At 43.3% G+C, this 17,026-nt stretch overlaps 1 protein-coding gene across 1 annotated transcript in view; it reads left to right on the forward strand.

Annotated features, from left to right (window-relative positions):
• The window catches only part of TBXAS1 (thromboxane A synthase 1), a 262,385-nt gene that overhangs the window by 12,583 nt on the left and 232,776 nt on the right, over window positions 1-17,026 (forward strand). The window contains exon 4 of the mRNA XM_039383165.1: window positions 1,261-9,423. The gene's annotated coding sequence lies outside the window, so the exon portion shown is untranslated. The remainder of the gene's footprint in view (window positions 1-1,260; window positions 9,424-17,026) is intronic.

A 17,026-nucleotide genomic window follows, 5' to 3' on the forward strand; every position in this document is an offset into this window, starting at 1 on the left:
CACTAGGCAAACAGGGAGTGGGCACCCAGCAGCCAGTGACCAGCAAGCCAAGGATCCTATCCCTTGATTGCTGAGGGCTGCTCCATAATGCCAGTAGATTTGCAGAGAACAAGCAGAGCTGGAGTCAGGTTACACTGACTCCCAAGGACCAGGCAGCAGCTTCCCATGGAAAATACATGCCCACGTAAATAAAGAGGGAAATAATTATAAGGGAGTAATTAACTGAGCAGAAGTATAAATGGAAAGCAAAAGCAGAGCTGAAAGACAGAAGAAAAGAAAAGCGTTTGAGCTTTTTTGTAGATGCAGAGGCTTGCATTTTGCATTTAAAGAAATAGAGGAAGAAATTTAAATATGTATTTAGGAAAAAAATTCCAATGGGAAATGTGAAAATAACCAGAAGCTTTTGCGAGGCAGCCTCTGAAGAGACAAAGCTATAAATGCAGAAATCCAAATATCAACCTTTGCTTCTTAAACAATAAAAAAAACAAGTAATTTGTTCATTATAGAGTGCAAGTAAACTTCTGAGAAAGCACCTGATGACAGTGCTGGGAATTCCTTACCCTGTCACTTTTGCTCCTGTCACTGGGCAGTATGAGGTAGTTATTAGAAGTGTTATTTATTCCAAGAAACATTGTGTTCCTTTTTTTCTCACCACTACCTCGCTTATAGTCAGGTGTATTTGTTGAAACATGCTCAAAGCCCTGAGTTGCACTAACATCAGTATCCCAGCGTCATCCATTCAGCTGGTCAGTGGAAAGATGAAAGACTCCTATCCAGTGAGAGACCCTTCCTTCCCATAGAATCATGGAAGGGTTTGTGTTGGAAGGGACCTTTAAACATTATCTAGTTCAATCACCCTGCCACAGACATCTAGATCAGGTCACTTCATCTAGATCAGGTCACTCAGAGCCTTATCCAACCTGACCTTGAATGTTTCCATGGATGGGGCCTTTGTCACCTCTCTGGGCAACCTGTGCCAGTGTTTCATCACCTTCATCATAAAAAATTGCCTGTGTATATCAAGTCTGAATCTACACTCCTTTAGTTTAAAACCATTACCCCTTGTCCTGTTGCTACTGTCCCTACTAAAAAGTCTGTCCCCATCATTCTTATAAGCCCCCATCAGGTACTTGAAGGCCACTATTAGGTCTCCCAGGGGCCTTTTCTTCTCCTGTTGAACAACCCAAATTCTCTCAGCTTTTCCTCACAAGTGAGGTGCTCCAGACCTCTAATTGTCCTCCTCTGAACCTGTTCCAACAGGTCAATGTCCTTCCTGTGCTGGGGACCCCAGAGCTAGATGTAGCCTTCCGGGTGGGCTCTCACCAGAGCAGAGAAGATGGGCAGAATCACCTCCTTTGACATGCTGGCCACACTGCTTTTGATGCAGCCCAGCATACAGTTGGTTTTCTAGGCTGTAAGCACATATTGCTATCTCTTCATTCTTCTCATTAAGGAAAAACTGACAAAAAGGGTAAGTCTTATGGCACATGCAGAAAACCAGCAGCTGCCAATGACAAATCTCCCTTGGACGGATACAGATGATGGTTCTTAGTCCCTTCCTAGAGGGATGTCCTGCCCCGTTAAACAAGCTGGTGGTGAGTGAACCTGGGGCAAGCACTAAGTAGAAAATGGCTTATCAGGGAAGCAGGATCTCACTTATAGAGCTCCTGACTGAAAACCTAATCTTTAACTTTCTTGCAAAAGCCTAGGTGGGAAACAAGCCTAAATACGCTTTGTTTGCTCAACGACACAAGGTACCTTCTGTACTCTGGTCTCTCATGTTTCAGGATGAAAGACAATTCAGCAGGCAATTTGTCACCAAATTAAAGTCACCGCTATAAAAATCATTCTGGATCCAAAAGAGAGGAATAAATTTGATTGTACTTGTAGAAATGTATTTGGGGCAATGTTAAAGAGCCTGGACCAGCTGCTTCTTGCTTAGCTCTTATGTAGGCAACACCTGCATGGATTGCAGTTGTGGGTGGCTGAGTGAGGGCCGGCTGTGCCATGAACTGAGATGGAGATGGAGGGGCTGGTGCTTGGAGACCACACTATGTTCCTCTGCCTGGCATACTCCAGAGTCCCCAGAGACAGGAATGTCAGGTATGTGCTGCCTGTTTTCTCCAGCCTGGTTAGGAGATAATGGGAGTGACACTGTAGGGAAAAGATGCAGGCAATATGATTTAAAAAAAAAAAAAGGAAATAAGGTAAAAACTCCTCCATGATTTTGTGGGTCTTTGAGCATGCTGGGTGGTGGGGCTGGAAGTGGGGGAGCACAGAACACAGACAGACTGTATTAATTTGATAAACTAGAATGACTAGTGTATTTTGACACTCCATCACTGTGACTAGCTTTTGGTGAGACAGGGTCTTTGGCCAATGCTGTTTCTAAGGAGGATTTCTCTGTCCTTATGCTTACCCTGCCTACCAGCCACATGAGAGCTGTGCTGTTTAACCCTCCTTCCCCTCATTTGTATTCCCCATTCCCACACAACCCATCGGCAGTGTAGCATTACTCCCCTCCCCCAAACTTTCCCTCTTTCAGTTGGTGTCACCACAAAGGAATAGATTATTACTGACACTGATTCCAATTTAATCCTCCCAATAATCTGATTTTTCCAAGCCTATTTATATCCTTGAAATGACAGTAAGGTTTAAAGTGATACAAATATCTGAGCCTAAGCGCTGGTACTATCCACACCAGTCTGTTCCAGTTTTGACCCTCCAGAATAAAGTGTAACCCCAGATATTATTTGATAAATCCCTTCCCAAATGTTTGTAGAATTAGACTGGTCCTTGGTTACTCTTTTTGACTAGCTTTTTCACATTACAGGTTTACTCTCCATTACACTGGCAATAAGCTGAAGTCCCAAAATAAGTTTTAAAGCTCATATAAATGTAGAATTTCTTTTCCCTTTGTGGATTTTAATAACTTTCTGGTGTCTGGAAATGATCAAGAAGTAAAGCTTTCATAGCAATGTAAGAAGTATAAACCCACTCTAGTTTGTTATTTCATCCAGCAACTTGAGAACTTTTTTTATTTTCCTGGGCTTTAAGGTGATCAGCCAATGTTTTCTCCCATCCCTATTCTCCTTAAGAAGCTTATTAATGTTTTACATTCAAAATAAAGACAAACCAATCTGAAAACAAAGCCATACTTAGGGCTGCACATTGTAAATGTGCTTGCTGGACTATTTCCACTATTTGTAACCAATTCATTTTAATATTGCTCCTACTTCTTGCTAGATCTGCAGAACTTCAGCTCACACATAGCCCAGGAGTAGTTCAACCAGAAGTCAGCAGGTTTTTGTTCTTTTTTCCCCCCACTCTTATAATTCAATGCACTGACTTGTTTATATAACTGGATCCTTTTGTTTCTCCAAAAGGGACTTGGCTATTTCACTGAGCGACAACACCCGTGGTAGGTGATGGTCTGTTTTTTCCAAAGCAAAGACTTCAGTTTTCAGCAGAATTTACATTCCAGTAATAAATATTTAAAGGAATTATAATGGAACTGAAGTAAAGAATGTCTCTCTGAAACACACACACACGTGTATACACACACACACAGACAAACACACTCACAGTCAATTAGTCTGGGGTTGCTCTGATGCAGATGGTGCCTCTGTTCAACTCCTGAAGTAGTTTGCTTTTCCCATTAGAAAACTTGGCCACTTCGGATTTTTAATACCCCATAAAAAGCTTATAAAATGTTATTCTTTATTGTCTATGTAGCAGATCATTCAAACATCTATGTCAAAGGCATTTTCTGCAGCAGGGTCTCTTTCTGCCCCTCAAATAAATGTAAGAAAGAATGCAATCTGTGCTGATTTCTTGCTGTCCTTTCTCAGGTATGAGCTTTAGGATTTTCAATCATCTCTATTTTATTTTGCAACAGACTAAAATAAATGACACCAGAATGGCAGTTTTGGAACATAACAGGACTACACAACTACCTTTTGGCTTCAAATGTGTAGTCTACTATAAAGCAAATAAGACACTGATGTACTTTTCTATTTACAAAGCTTGTATTTGTCCCTGTGGGCATAACACCAGGTGATGTCTTACTTAATGATGGTGAAGATTGTATATATGACATAAACAAAAGAGCTGCTTTTTAAAAATACTAAAAAAAAAAAAAAAGAAGAAAATATTCCAGCTCTTTTGAGGAAGTAGAATGAATTGACTACAAAAAACAGAATGAAAACCAAAAGGTGAAAGCAGGAAGAATGTGGCATAAATATTGGAGTTACCTACAAATGTCTCTCTCTGCAAACAAGACAGTATTTATTCTGTACAGTTTTATCCTTATCTTTTCATTTGCACTGAATGGTGCCCACAGTAGTAGCACTACAGCTGGCTGAGTATAATGCCCACTGATTGCTGCCCACCCAGGAGGTATCAGAGCCTCCTTGTCCCTTCTCATGCCCTGGACTGCCTCATTCCATGAACAGCTTCACCATGAGGAGGCCTGTTACCCGTGGCGGAGTTAAAGGGCTGTAAGGCAAGAGGTTGTGAGGGGGAGGGTTACATTTGGGTTTTTTTCATTCCTGTGTCTGGGGCTAAGCAGCAAAATAGTACTTCTTCTCCATTTCCACTCTATCTCTGTTTTTTCACCTTTGAAATCTGGTTATTCTTAGCTCACTAGGTTTGATTTGCTGACCTGACATGAACATATCCATCTTTCATGTTGATCCTGGCTTAAACTCAGCAGAAACAGAAATAAGAGTGGAAAATAACCCGTCTGACAGCTAGAGACAATGATACTGAACCAGTTTAGGAGAAATGGAGGGTGGTCACAGGTATGTGTAAGGTCTCTGTCAGCTCAAGGTAGTCCACAGCTAGAGAACAAAAGGATGAGTGTCTGTGGACATGAGTGCATGGACATGCACACACCAGTGGAGAAGCAGGGATAGATGCTTTTATAGTCATCAGCCCTTATTGGTGGATTCAGCTTTCTGCAGGCATCGGTGCAGGGAGGCAGCCCTGGAAGAAGTTTACCTTCATCGAGAGACACCTTTGGAATGGATCAGCTGGCCAGGAGGGGGAATGAGAAAGACCTCCTGCAGGAAAGGGGAGATCCATGTAGGGTAGAAGAAGCTCCTCCTAGGAGAGGGGCAGGCAGGGATGGAGGCAGGAGGGCCTCCCACTTCTACAGCACACTCTTCCCATGCCAGCCCTGCTCCATCTGCTGGCAAGAACAATGTGGAGCCTCTGCCGTTTGCCCGCTGGGATCCAGCCCCTCCTGTCCTCCCCCTCGGCCCAGATTCCATCCATGTCTTCATTTCATCTGCCACAAGTGGCAAGGGTGAGAAGAGCAGAGCCTTGCCCAGGCACAGGAGGGACAACAACCCTTACTCTTGGATCCTAGGACAAGGAACTGCTCTCCCATGAACTTCCCTCTCCTTTAGCCTCTAACATCTTGTCAAAGTTACAAATGAAGTATTGTCCACACTGGGTATTCACCATCTGATCACTGCTCACCTGTGGTCAGTCAAACCCCAGTGTTAATACCCTGCAAATCTGCTGAGGCTGCATGGCAGACTGGGATACTGCTGGGGACAGAGTGAGATGGCAGCATCAGCTCCTGCCTCAGCAAGTGCCCAGGAAAGCACGGTGCAGCTATGAAAGGTGTTCAGGGAAAACACCTCTGCTTTGCTGCTCAACAGTTTGCAAGGTTATTGTTTTGGCTCTGCCTCCATTTTTCCCTTGCCTACTAGGTGTTTAAGGGAATGTGCTGAGGAAAGCTCTGGCTTTTTCAAAATATGGAAGCAATATGGAAAGCTTTTGCTATGTATGAGCCTGCATGGCATTGCAAACTTGACTCGCTCTTCTCTGCACGAGGAGTTGCAGGCTGGTCGCAGCTCCCCTGTGAAAGGCAGTGGGATTTTTTAGCTCTGGCACCATTGGCTTTAAATGTTTTTTCCTCTTGTCCTACCTTCTGCTATTGGGAAATCATCTGCACCTGGATTTTGCTTCTCTTTTCCATGTGGGAAAAGAAGCATGTTCATCCTGCTGTGGCTCTTACATATGGCAACTCTTTCAGCTCTGAGTTACAGGCAGTCAGGCGAATGGGGTGGGCTGAGGTTCCTCAGGTCATCCAGCCCCTGAGGGAGGGAAGGAAGGCAGCCAGCATCAGACCAGTGTTTACAGAAAGTTTAGTCTCCAGTGGATTTCCCTACTCCAACAAAACAATAGGAGGGGCTTGTGCTATATTATCCACGCTTCCTCTTTATTCTGATATTATCTGTGAATTCTTGCAAATAATAGATGACTGAGACCATTTTTGTTCTGGGAAATAGGAAGATGAAAACATTAGACAGACCTTAGCAGTTTCAATAGACTTATTCATGGTGTATGTAGTTATGCAAGTCAGGAACTAGCAAAATACCTGTTGGAATAAGTAATAATCACAAAAGCAGTTCTCTTACATCTCCTTTTCAGTAAGAGATATTGTCTCGGTCAAAACAAAAGAAGAGTTCAAAACAAAACAAAAGTTCAAAACAAAAAAAGAAAGCAAGCATAACGCCACTCTTAATGCCACAAGATCTTGGGAAGCAATCCATTCCAGCTCTTCTATGTGTCTGCTTAAATACAGGTGTTCTGATGTTCTGATATAAATTGCATGCTGGTGATTAATAGATCTTCTATCACTTGGACTTGAACTGAAGTCAAAGGAACATACTCTTCCCCCCATCTTCTTTTTCTTTTCTAAACCTGCATTAAAATAGATTATTCAGAAATCTTGGAATGAAAAGTGCTAGGTCAAAACTCACATTTTTCTAGCAAGTCTATGAAAACTTACTTTAAAAAGCCACATACTGTAGAATCTCAATTATCCTGGAAGGCTTATCCGGGTTATGGCTTAAGTATGCTGTTCATGTGCTTGTTCTAGAAGTACAAGATGAGCTGTAGTGCTCTGCAAAGCAGCTAAACCCTTCCCTGGGCCAAATGGAGTCCAGAAGCCATTCAATGGATTGACTTGGGCGCAGGACTCCTGCAGCTTCCCTTCAGTCTCGTGCAGAGCTGGGCTGTGTCTCAGAGCTAGAAGCCACAGAGCAGTGGTTCCTCTGCAATTCTGGCAGGACTCCGTGTCTGCCTCTGTGTCACGTCGTCCTCATCTGGGAAGTCTTCTTGCATTGTCATGCAACTGCACAGAGACGGCTGTGGTGTGGTGCTGCATAGAAGCTTTATGGGTACCACCTGTCTCCACATTGAAACCTTCTGCATCACTCATGCATTATTATCTCCTATTATCTAGGACCTCCTTTCGTTCTCCTCCTCCTCTTCACCCCAAGTAAAGAGGGCCTGTTGGTGTATCCATGGGCTTAATACCTAGTGGTCTTGGAAGAACTTCTCTGGCTCGTTGCACATTAACATTGTTGACATTTTTTATGCATATGCAATTAATAAAAATTGGGAAAAACTTTAAAGCTTTGGCTATACTCTGGACAGATTATGAATTTTATGTTCTCTGTGAAGTATTGTTAATACTTGCTACCCACAAGGGCTAATTACTAAGAGCAGATTTTACTCTGAAAGGAGGGCTTTCTCTCCTTTGCACAGCCTTCCTCTCCAGGTTAGAAAAACAAACATTCCCAGTTAGGCAAATAGGGCCATGCTCCCAAAGGGGTTTTTTGTCAGTCTTGTGGCATTTAGTGTTCCTATTGATCTCCCAAATTCAGGACAGCAGTGACTGTGTGAGAAACTTCCTATCTAGTTTTCCAAAGAAATGCACAGCTTTTGGGAACAGGTGCCTAAATAAAGGCTCAAACACAAGGTAAAAACAGAACGTGCAGTTTAGGCTCACCTTGCGTAAGTCCCTCAATTTGGGTGAAGGTAGCTTTTGAACTGAAAGCCTGAATGGGGCAAACTAATTCAGAATAAAGCACTGTTAGTGTGAAATACATGTCCAGCACAGGGAAGGGGAATTCTGCAAGTGGAGGTACTCTGCAGCAACTCCCAATGTGGATAAGCCCTTAATTACTTTTAAAATCTCACCATTACTAAGCCGTGCTTATAATTTCTAGAGGCCTCGAGTTTCTGGAACAACTGGAGTATGAGATTCAATTGCATTCACTTCAGTGGAGGATACAGTTAAGTATCAGCACGTTTTTCGGCTTGAGGCCAGTCATTAACTAATTAGTGTGTGGGAACATTTAAGTTTTTCCCATCTGATTTTGCAAAGTTGTTTGGCAATACTTGCTTATGAGCTTTTTTCCCCTCACTTTTTCCCCTCTCCCTTCACAGCAAAGCAAACCGCCACCAGAAGCAAAAAGAGAATTGGAAGTACAGTAACTTCCCATTTTTCCCTTACTGTAGTAAAAAATATTTGCTGAGTTTTGCTATTTTTTTTTAATGCACACATATATATATAAAACACACACATATATATATATAGCTTTTAAAAAAAATATTTAAAAGGTTTCAGAGTGTTAGTTTCCTTTGCGGCCACGCAAAGCCTCCCTTCCCAGCAAGAGCGTGTCGGTGGGAGCGCGAGCGGGGCAGCACTGGAACTACAACCCCCAGAGGGCGTGTCGGGGGGCAGCCGAGGAGAAGCAGGGCAGACAGGCGCGTGGCCTCCTGGGAGTTGTAGTTCCTCGGCCCTGCCTGGCCCCTGTCCAAGCACCTCTCTGTCCCGTGGGAGGCAGCTCTGACTCCGCGCCCCACCGCTCCCCTCGGGCTGTTGCAGGGCAGCTCCCTGCTGGCAGCCCAACCAGGAACCGCTGGAGGAGGCATGGGAGACCTGTAAAGGTAAGGATCTCCTAGTACTTGCCGTGGAGTAGGTGGAGGAGCGGTGGCGTAAATCCTGTTGTCCCCTCCAGTCCTCCTCGCGCCGTGCTTTTGGCTGTGAGGTGTTGCCATGTCGTTCCCGTGGCACATTTGTTGGGCGAAGTCATCGGGGCTTGGGTTGGCTGGCAGAACTGTCAGCGCGTGGGACCGGCTGTGTGGAGATGTCATTCTCCCCTGCAGCCATGCAGAAGTGTGGCTGTTGGCTCCTTTAGACAAAGGTTAGTGGGATAAATTAATCATTCAATCATAGAAAAAGTGGAGGTGGAAATCCCACTCCCTGCAGGAAGTGGAATCTTTCTCTAGTGAATAACATCCAGGTTTTTGCTGAATTTAAACTTGCTTTTTAAGTATTTTTTTTCTCTTAAGTTGACTTTCTTGGTCTTAGTAGAGAGAATTAGCCAAATACAAATTTGCATAAGTGGCTGCAATCGTCTCTGCCTGTGTACATTTCCTTCTTTCAGTGTATCTGCTGTTTGCTAAACTGGAGGCAACTGAAAGTCTCAGGCTGTTCAGATCACTACAGTGAAAATCCTTGGAAATGCTACCATTTCATCCTGCTGCTTAATAAAACAGAGCAGTGGTCAACATAGCACAAGGAGGAGAAATGGCTTTGTGTGCTTCATGGGCCAGGTAAAACACTCCTGAACATTTCGGCTGTGATCCTCTGGCAAGCAGGTACCTGGGAAACTATTCTAGCCTTGCTATTAGTCCTTACACCTGAATGTAAATTTGCCAGAGAGTTTTGGGAAATACCTTGCAAAAGGATGCTCTGCACACCTGCCATGGCTGAATGCACATGCATAGAGGCTTGGTTCAATGACACAGTTATACCCTAATGGTCCTTTCCTACGAATAATTTACTAATTATTCTGAAGACCACACATTTTTGCAAAACAGTAATTTGCATTACTTATGGTCAGGGCCACTGGTTCTCAGCTACTGCTTCTGGGGTGAAACAGCAAGCAGTAGGCAGGCTGAAAACTGTGGGAGCAGAATGGGAGTTTTTAGTTAAGGCTACCGATGCAAGACCCTATTTAAACAAAAAAGGTGAAAGTGAAGACAGGAGTTAGTCCTAGTAAAAGGTCTCACGTAAGAGAAGATGTGAAAGGCGGTTCTCAGTTCTGCTGGGAATTGCATTTTAATGGCAGTAAAGTAGCTTTGCTGTTGATCTCCGCAGATGTTGCCAAATGCTGAAATGAACAGGTCTGGACAATGAAGCAGTTTGCTTCCTGTTCAGAGGCTTGGCAGCTCTGGATCAATGTGGAGATATGGCTTTTGGGTGTGTTGGGTTTGTGCATCCTGGGCAGCAGGAGCGCTGTCGTACGGAAAGGCAGAAAGCAGAAAGCTAATGAGCCGGTGTCCTCCATGAATCAGGCATGCAGAAATGTTAAACACAGTGCCCTCTGATCTAAAATGAGGATGCTATAGCTAATGGTAGAGGTGTTGGTAAGAAGCGCTAAACTTTCTACCAACTAGTCCATTACCTTAAAAATCCCAACAGCTGTAATGGGGAGGGCCCATGGGCTGCTTTCCATGGGAAGTTTTTCATATACCTCATAGACCTACGGTGTATTTGATGTTCTTGCTGTTTACAGTATTAGTGGCACTGCTAGTACGTTTGCAATAGAAACTAACTAATGGAGGCATCTGAATCTGAAAGCGTTCCCTACATATTCAAGAACTTTCTCAAATGTGAACAGCACTAATATAAAAAACAGGGATCATACCTGGCATGCAGCCTTGGTGAACTTTGAATGTTTCTCTGTACACTGACAGTACCTATGGCAACTTAAGCCAGGGTATGAGAACCTCTGCAAGACTGTCTCCAGAGAGGCATGAAACCACTGAAAACCTTGAGACAGGGCAAGGGCTGGAGGAGGAGGATGGTGGTGGTGGCAATAAGCATCATGCAGGCAGCAACAACAGGTGGTGGGTGCCTCTCTTCCCTCCCTTCTAGTGGTGAAGGCTGTGCCAGCAAAACACATGGACCTCCCTACTCTACCTTCCTCCATCGGCCAGCCAGGCTGCAATGTTTAAAACAGGCATGGATTTTCCTGTTTACCCGTCAGCATACCTCCCAAATGGCAATTGTGTCGGTTTTGTTTTCCTTTCCTCATACATACCAGAAATCAAACAGCGTGATATGGCTAATGGGATTATATTGACCCACCTCTGCCATTGCTATTAATAGCTGAAGAAATTCCCAATTGCCTCAGCCCCAGTCATAGTACAGTTGCCTGCCCATCTTTCTCTTGCCAAACAGAGCGGGGTCTTTTTACGTTAGCAAGTCCAGTAATTGCTGGTTGAAATGTTGCTTCTTGGTAGTGTTAAGAAGCTAGGGACCAGATTATATATAGAAGAGAATATATAGAAAATATCCATTTATGACTGGATAGCAGGTTGCTTTGCAATGTCATCTGAACAGTATCCAAATAGCCAATTTCTTTTTAAAAAAACAAAGGGGGCTAGGGAGGGCTCGTGCCTTTTTCTTGCTGACCGTAGAAACATAACTCACCCTTTTTAAAAAGGTGCATTCAGAATCCAACCCTGGTGCACAGGCTACTAAATTTCAGTTGCTGGTTTTGTCATTATTGCAATTGCAGTAACTCTGTAAGAGACAAGATGAAAGGTTGCTCTTTCCACTTTGAGCTCTTTCCATCCTCCACTTTTACAGCAAAGGTTATCCTAAGCGGTGTGTACATCTGTCTGTTGTAACTGTAGAAATACCTATTATTCATAACTTGCCAATGTATATGCTGGAAAAGAGAAGCTGAATTTATAACTATATTTCCTCTCTGCCAGGGCTTTTAGAGTTGAGTGTTTCAGCATTTCCATTATGAACTCCTGTTTTCTGAGGTTTATAACAGTCTTGAAGAGCGTAGTGGTCTTGAACCATAATAGAAAGCATGAAATGTTGCATTTACAGTACAGTTGTAACTGCACATTAAGGAGTGTAATCTTCTCAGTGTACCCACAATGCTCCAATAAGGTTAATTGGAGCTACATATACTAAGAGAAAAACAATATTTTACCCTTGGACTTGGTGCTCTCTATTCAGAGAGCTGAGTGCATCACACAAGAACAGAGTGCATCTCTCTGCACCAGACTTACAAAAACACCAATCCTTGCTACACCTTAAAATACTTGCATGCATCTGTAGGGGCCCCTCTGAACACCTGCATCCCTTGTGTGATGCCTCACTGCTTTACAGACTTGGCCAAAGGAAGCCAAGGTAAAGATGACTGAAAGAAACTGTATTTTATTGAATATATGGTGAGGCTTTTGTCCTGTGCAGTTTTTCTGCTGTTTCTCTGCCTTTGGCTTCTAGTCTTGCATAAATATAGGTCCCATCTGAAACCCATCTTGTCCGCTTTCAGTCAGCTTACTCCATCTGGCATCTTGCATTCATGTGTCACTTTACATAAGGTAAATGAAGTACAGTTCATCATAACATCCCACTGTCCCTGCGCTGTCTGAAGTAGTCCCAGCTCCTCTGTCATGCATCTGGGTAGTTGCTGGCATTTCTAGTTAGTCTGAACTGCCACAGCCAGAGCAGGGGCTCTTAAGGAGAAAGCTCCACATACAGGGAGGATACATATTTCCTTTTCACACTAGCTCAGCCACAATATAAGGCTGGGTTTATCTGCCACTTGGTATAAGGCATCAGAAGGTAGAAGGCTGGACTCTGTGAACCTTAGATCCAGATCTCAACTGCACTAGAGTTTGAGAGAGCAAGTTAGAAGGAGTGTCAGCAGGGTCGAAATCTTGTTGAGACTAAGTTTTTCTTGCTGTTTCAACTCAGACATCAGGTTATTTACTCTTCCACTTAACCTCTCCTCCTGTGGCTAGCAGGTCAGCTTATTGGGTTCGTGCCTTTTTGCAAGTATTGCTAACCTCAAGCATTGAGAAATCACAAATTTACTCTCATATTCATGAGACTTCAGGAGAAACATGCATTTTTTAAATCGAGCAATTAAAATAGTTTAATTAGTGTTTTAGCCCTGATCCTTTGAGTTTCACAGCTTTGGAGCATTTTTTTCCTTGCTTTGAGCTTGACCATCTTTGCCCCCTGTAAAACTGTATTTGTCACAATTGCACAAATGGACAACCAGTGCTTTAGCAAAAACCTCAACTAAACCAAGAACTTGCAGAAATAACCTGAAATTTGGAAATTCCTGGTTTTGCGATTGTGTAAGTTTCGTTTTCACTTTTTCTTTTTTTCTGTCCCGTCATCAGTTATGCATGTCTGTGTTACAACATATCTGCTGAGAATGAGAGAGCTGAAGGGATTTCTGATTTGGTGAATCAGTGTACAAGTGGTCAGCAGAAAGGACTGCAGCAAAAAAACCCGATGAATGAGAAAGCACAAAAGGCTGAACTAGAGCAAAGCCACCCGTATATTGCATGTGCTCTTCTGCTGCATATAAGGGGGCTGCAATTTGCATGTTAGTTGTCTGTGATCCCTTTCATATGGGTAAGAAGGCCTTTGGGAAAACTTGGCATGATCTACCAAGAATTATTCATCATGTGATGCATACATTTAGGCAGCGAATACCCGCTTGATAGGGGCGTGACTGAAAATAAGGCTTTTCAATGTACTTTATATTGTCCCTGCATTTGCTCTATAGTCTGAAGGTGCTGTGTGTTTTCCTGCTTTGTGTGTTCTAGTCCCCCATATATTTTGTGTTCTTACTGCCTTCTGAAAATATTTGTCATGATTGTTCACAGTGCAGTTATTGTTGGTTTGAAATGCTTATCACAGGGAACATTTTCAAAGGCAAGAGAGGCAACAGAGCAACAACTTCCCCTGGCTGTGTACAGGAGTCAGAGCAGCATTACCAAACCCTGTAGCTGGTGTTCTCCACGAGAGCTTCCCGTGTCCTGTGAAGGGACGTTTCTGCATCCTAAAAGAGTGGCTCTGTGGATGCCACTAAAGAATTGCTGAAGAACTGGGACTGTTCTTTGACTACTTTGAGCTGCCAGGTTTAGTTTCTTTGCAGTCAGGTTGCCTTTCTACATCTGGATGTAAACTAATAGCCTCTGGGCTTCTTGAGGTATGAGAACCATTGCTGTGGCAATAGTATTAGTCTAACTTGCTTGATCGTGACCTTTCTTTTTCCTTTGTTCCAGTTTACTGCCTCTTTTGTGCAGAGACTAGGTGGTGGTGGTACTTGATATGTAGTACCTCTTTTGGTGTTGGCATGTTTGTATCATCTAATACATTGCACAATCATTTTATCTGTCTTTTTTTCTATCTTATTCATCTCAGAGGGCCCCAAAACAAAGAGGCCTCCAAACCCTATGATTTTAGGCCATTAGAGATAAAGCATGAAGGAAGAACTGATACTGCCCCCAGTTCCCAGGTGAAACACAATTCTACCATTCTTGTTAGGCCGAAGGCCATAACCTGTGGGGACATTCTCCATTCAAATCTGTGAGGTTTCTGCTGGGAGCATGTGGTATTTGAAAAAACAGTGGTGGATCCCAGGTGAAGAATACTTTTTTACCTTTTCTGAGGTTCACGATTTTTGAGAGTTTTGGTGCCTTACCCTTTTGTCATTTTGGATTTTGACAGGGTATTGATAAATGCATTGTATTATGGAATTTGCTGTTTCGATTACCCTACTCCCATGTGCCTGTTATTATCTTTTTACCTTAGTACTGAGCTTGTCAGGGCACTGAGGGTACCAGTTAATGTTAATTGTCTTGACTGATCTCACCTGAGACTCCCCACTGGCATGTTGTTCCCATGGGCCCAGGACCCCACTGAAGTTTGGGTCTGGGTGCTCAGTGGCTGACTTGAATCCCTGTGTGGGCCCTGGTCCTGGTTCACTCTTTGCTGTGCCAATGGACCTTGTTACCTGCCTCCAACGTTCAGCCTGGTGAGCCTTCACCCCTTTGGTGAGGGATGGTCTGTGTAGGGGTTGCCCTCAGATCTCATTCCACCCCCCTTCTGGCCCTGACAGCCCAGGCTGTTGATAGTCTGCATCAGCAATCAGCTGCTTTTGAAAGAGTCACCGAGCAGCATGTTCATCCAGCTTTTGGCTTGTCCTTTTCACAGGCACAATGCAGGGTGGACAGCTGCGACTGTCTTCCTGCAACAGGATGGTCAGATCTACCTGTTCTTTGCTGCTCTTCTCCCTGTTGTCCTTTCTATTTGTTCTTCAACTCCCCTTCTCCTGTCAGGGCACCTAGAAGGATGCGATGTCCCGAGTTTCTCCAGCTGGCAGTTCAGGAGCCATTGCAGTGCTCCATGTGGTGCTGGTTGCTATGGCTAATTGCCTCTGAGGTGCCTGCCCTGATTTTAAGGAGGCTGCATGTAGTCATCCTCTAATCTTTCTCGATCTTTTTCTCTTTGTATCGTATTGAAAAGATTTCACAGTAAAATTATTGAACTGTAAGCTGGAGAGGTAAGGTGGGGAATGTAGTAGCTAGAGATAGCACATTGAGCTCTCAAAATATTTCTATTAATTGGGGAAAACCAGCAGGAAAGGACTGGGCTTTATACGTTTTGGTGTCAGTCTCACCAGCTAATGGATGACAGAGAAGTCAATATGCACAGTTTATTTAATTAAGTTATAGAACAAAGTACTTCTGTTAAGTTTTTCACAGTTCTTTTGACCTGTGATCCAGCACTGATATGCAGTTTGGAGAATTCAAGCCTGGAATTTGTTATCTAGAGTAGCTTCTCAATCAAATAAAGAAGGTAAGGTATTTCTCATGGTGTTTAAAAACTGAACTTCACAGAAGAAATTCTAAATTACCAGCTCTTACCATGGTATTGTTACAAAAGCAAACTCACCTTGAATATTATGTGCAGTTTTGGTCACCACAATATAAGAAAGATATTAAACTACTAGAGAGCGTCTTGTCTCTTCAGCCTGGAGAAGAGGAGACGAGGGGAGACCTCATTGCAGTTACAACTTCCTTGTGAGGGGAAGAGGAGGGACAGTGGTGACCAGTGACAGGACCTGAGGGAATGGCCTGAAGTTGTGTCGGGGGGGGTTTAGGTTGGATATTAGAAAAAGGTTCTTCACCCAGAGGGTAGTTGGGCACTGGAACAGGCTTCCGAGGAAAGTGGTCATGGCGTCAGGCCTGATGGAGTTCCAAGAAGCATTTGGATGATACTCTCAGGCATACGGTGTGACTCTTGGGGATGGTCCTGTGCAGGGCTGAGAGTTGGACTTGATGATCCCTGTGGGTCCCTTCCAACTTAGCATATTCTGTGATTTATATGTCTCACTGCAACTACAAGACTAGTCTAGGCAGGGTTCTTTGGCTTTTGCTGTCAATGTGGAGCTATTGATCCATCAACATAAATCCTTACTTATCTCCAGTCAAGTTTATAGGACAATGAAATTATAGGATTGCTTGAATCAATCAATGTTTCTAAAGCAAGCTGTAGAAATATAAACAAGTTACTGATTATTTAATAAAGTCAATTTGCTTAGAAATGCCTGGCGACGGGCAGCAGATGTTACAGTAATTTCTGCTTTCTCTGGAATTTCACAGGGGATGCAAGATCTTAATGTTACTATTAGCAAAGGTAACTTTATTTTAGAAACTCATTCTGAACTCTCACAGCAAGAGGAAGAAACTGTCATTCCTTTTGACCACAAAACCTGTGCTATTTCTAAGTGGAGTTCTTTGAAATAACTAGGATATCTCACAGCTTGTTGCTTTTAGAGGGGACTTAGTACAGTGGCACTACATTTAGTTAGCATAACGAGTATTTTAGCCCCTAAGATATTGACTGAGTTTGAAGTACCAAAACTTTTAGTCAGCTAAGATTAAATTTGTTAGTGAAGTACAAGTTTGCATAATATTTTAGCTTTCCTAGAATTTTAAGCTGGGTGCCTGTTTCCTGAGAAGCATTTAGGTTAATATAACGAGGTTCTGACTTGGCAAAACAATTTAAGTGTAGAAGTGTGTCTTTCAGTTTCTCAGTTGGAAGTGTCATGAAAGTGGCCTCCTCAGCGTGGTTTTACAGTTATTGTGTTTGCCCCCTGAGATCCAGTTTATTGGAGTGTTTTTATTCAAGGTGGTTCAAGAATCTTCCATGTGCTCATGGTGTCCTTTTGGTGCTCCCATCTGTTTTGAATGTAGAGCAAGATCTTTATTAGTAGACTCTGGTGCCTTGGTGGTCTGTCTGTTGGGTAGTTTATCATAGTTTGTAATGCAGGAGTACAAAATCATCTGATTAATCTGCCTAATCAATCCTTGAACAGGGATA

Source organism: Pipra filicauda, unplaced genomic scaffold (assembly GCF_003945595.2).
Source record: "Pipra filicauda isolate LSUMZ 115617 unplaced genomic scaffold, ASM394559v2 scaffold2_size9829703_pilon, whole genome shotgun sequence".
Taxonomy (NCBI): domain Eukaryota; kingdom Metazoa; phylum Chordata; class Aves; order Passeriformes; family Pipridae; genus Pipra; species Pipra filicauda.